General features: G+C 34.3%; 1 pseudogene; it reads right to left on the reverse strand.

Annotated features, from left to right (window-relative positions):
* Positions 1 to 1,406: 1,406 nt before the first annotated feature.
* LOC118722031 lies at positions 1,407 to 2,113 on the reverse strand (annotated as a pseudogene).
* Between the last annotated feature and the right edge of the window lie 1,334 nt (positions 2,114 to 3,447).

Raw genomic sequence — 3,447 nt, forward strand, 5'->3', positions numbered from 1 at the left:
ATTTTGAAATCAGGCAATAGTAAAGTCTCCAAATTTTTTAGCATTCACAATTTCTTTGGACAGCTATTGTAGGACCTTTGCATTTCCGTATGAGTTTTATTAGTGGCTTATATATTTCTAAAAAGCAAACAAACAAGAACAGCATGATGAGACTTTTGGTTGAAATTTATAACCATTAAATTTTGTGTGAAGTTTATAAACCATTTTGGGGAAAATGATATCTTAACATTGAGTTTTATGACCCATACTAGAGGCCCAATGCATGAAACTCATGCAAGGGGCTCAGCCCTCACAGCGCCAGCTTTGTCCAGAAGGTGATCTGGATTGTCATCCTGCCTTTCGGTCTAATTAGTATATTAGCTCTTTATTATATAGGAAATATGGTCTCTCTCTCCACTTATTACACTGATTATAAACCAATAAAATAATCAAATTCCACTCTTCTTGGTATGTCCTGGTTTCATTTATTAATTAGTTTTTACAATATTTAACTCTTCTTGGTATTTCCTGGCTTCATTTATCAATTAGTTTTTACAATATTTAACTCTTCTTGGTATTTCCTGGCTTCATTTATCAATTAGTTTTTAATAAATTAGTTATCTTTTATATTGAAATTGTATTTTCACCAAGTAATAGATTTGTGTTTTAAAATCAAATTTTAATAGAAAGCTTATAATAGAAAGATAGAAATAGTCTCTTTTCTAATCCCTTCCCATCAAACTCCATCCCTCTACACATCCAAGACCTGCTATCCAGGAGCCCACCAAGAGTAACTTCATTAGAACAAAAGAGACTCCTATAACTCAGAAAATTTCATGGGATTTAGGAACTCTGTGTCAGGAACCAGAGTCAAAGGCCAAATATTATAACAGAAGATACTGTTATAGCTTAGGAAATTACAAGGGTTTTACAAGCTCTTTGCTAGGAACCAAAGGCAGAGAACAATATACATATTTTCTTTTATTTCACATATATCATTTATACCTTTTAACTTTTCTTTTTAATCTCTGTGTCTTTATATTTAAACTTGGATTCTTGCAGGCAGAAAAATTTGCTTTATATAATAGCTAAACGTGTTTGCTTTTTAATTGGTATTTTTAGACCATTTACATTTCTCATAATTATTATTATTGTTTTAAATCTATATCTTGTTATTTTCTTATTTCCATCTGGTTTTTTTTGTTGTTGTTGTTTTTTGTTTTGGTTGTTGTTGTTGTTGTTCATTTTTTAATTTTTAGGCACTTTTTTAATTTAAATTTTATTTTTTTTAAATTTCTTTATTGATTAAGGTGTTACATGTCTGTCCTTATTCCCCCATTACTACGGTGACCAGACGTCCCGCTTTTGGCGGGACAGTCCCGATTTTTAACAATTTGTCCCGCATCCCGCAGCATTTTAAAAAAGCCCTGATCATCAGCTTCTTCTGACTGGCCTTTAGACCTAAACCCCACTTCTGAGGGTTAGTGTCTCTTTCCATGATCACTCTCTTGATCTTGGCTGCTATCCCATGATCGCAGGTAGAGATAACTGCTGTGGTCATTAATGTAATAGATATGCAGATAGTTTTCCCTTTTGTGCATTGTACAGCCGGACAATTCCCACATACTCTTTGCCTGCACTCTGTTGCGATTTTAGCAAGCGAGTGGCTCATTCTATGCAAAGATTAAACAGCCGGTCACCTTGGGATCCAGAGTACCACTGTGTCCTGTCTTCTCCACCCAAAGTATTTGTCAGGTCCAGGCTACCACCTCGTGGGAAGAGGGGTTAGAGGACTTGTCAAGATTAATGAACCCTATCATGATATCACCGCCAATCTCCCTCTTCAGAGGATTTGAAACACAAGGAAGAGAAGTATAGTGTGTCATCCTTATATTTAGCTTATCAAAATTCTTCAGTAACAGGGGTCACTGAGATGTGTCTAACTGAGCCACTTTGGATTCAGGTTTGATAAGAAATTCTCCAACATTTTGGATTTCTGCAACATGTTTTTCTGGTAATGACTTGGACTCTTTTTTTTTTCTTTTTATGCTTCTTGGGCAAAGTAACTGCTTCCATATCAGCCATGTTCCCTGGCAGAATGTGCAAGTTGTGTGAGCCACCACCAAAAGAGCCTTAACAGCTTTTTAAAGACACCATTCACATACCATAAAATTTACCCATTTAAAATAGAAAATTCAATATTTTAGTATATTTATAATTATACATTATCACAATCCACAATCAATTTTAGAACATATTCATCATCCCAAAAATAAATCATGCACTCCTTAGCTATCATATCCCTTGAATCCCCTCCCCAGCTACCCCCAACCCAGACCAAGGCAGCCATTAGTATACATTCTGCCTCTCTATATTTGCTTATTCTGTATAGTTCATAGAAATGGAATCATAAAATATGTGGTCCTTTGTGACTGGTTTCTTTCACTTAACATGTTTCAAGATTCATCCATGTTATAGCGTGTATCAGTATTTCATTTATTTTTATTGACAAATAATATTTCATCAATTGTCTGTTCATTTTGTTTGGATGACAAATATTGAAAGTTTTAACTTCTGAATGCTAGATATTTTTTAATAAATATTTTTGAGCTTTATTCTGGGATGCAATTAAATTGGTTGGAAAATGTTTATCCTTTCAGATTTTGGTTTTGATACCTGTTAGAACAGTTTTTAATCTAAGGTTAATTTTGCCCTATTACCAAGGTAAAATCTTTCTGAATACTCTATCAAATGCCAATGAATAATAAGCTTTTTCATTCTCACTCATGGAAATGGGAACTATTCAAGTCCTGTGTGAGACTAAGCATGGCCCGTCCCCCCATTCTCTGTCACAGCCAGGAAATTCCCTTCAGCAGTAAGCTGGAGTAATTGTAGGGCTTACTTAATTTGTTTCCTGTGACACGGGGATCACTGTTCTTCATTGTCTGATATACAGTGTCTTGAAAACCATTGTTGGTTTCATATATTTTGTATGGTTTTAAATTTCTTTCAGGCAAGAGGGTAAATTTAGTCTCTTTTTCTCAATCCTGGTCAGAGGCTGAAGACTTCCTTCAGTATCATGTTTTACCCCACAGTTTGAGTTTTATAAAATAAAATAACTCTCATTTCCCAATTTTATTTCTTCTTTGACTGGGCAAAGAGAAATTTCTCTCAATAAGTTGGCTGTTGTTTTACTTTAATGTTTACACACACACACATGTATGTGTGTATATATTTTATGTATATGTATGCAAATATATACTCTCATTTGATATTCATACCATCCTTCTGAAATAGATGGTAGTAGTAAGATCCATGTTATGGACAGGTAAATTAAAACTCTGAGAATTTGAGTTGGTCCTAAGGTTGTGGGTTATTGTTAAGCTAAAACTCTGAGAATTTGTTTAAAGTGACTTTTCTTAAGTCACATAGCCCATATGTGGGGGAGTGCTCAAATCTGCTACAACC

The sequence above is a fragment of the Pipistrellus kuhlii genome, unplaced genomic scaffold (assembly GCF_014108245.1).
Source record: "Pipistrellus kuhlii isolate mPipKuh1 unplaced genomic scaffold, mPipKuh1.p scaffold_m20_p_19, whole genome shotgun sequence".
Taxonomy (NCBI): Eukaryota; Metazoa; Chordata; class Mammalia; order Chiroptera; family Vespertilionidae; genus Pipistrellus; species Pipistrellus kuhlii.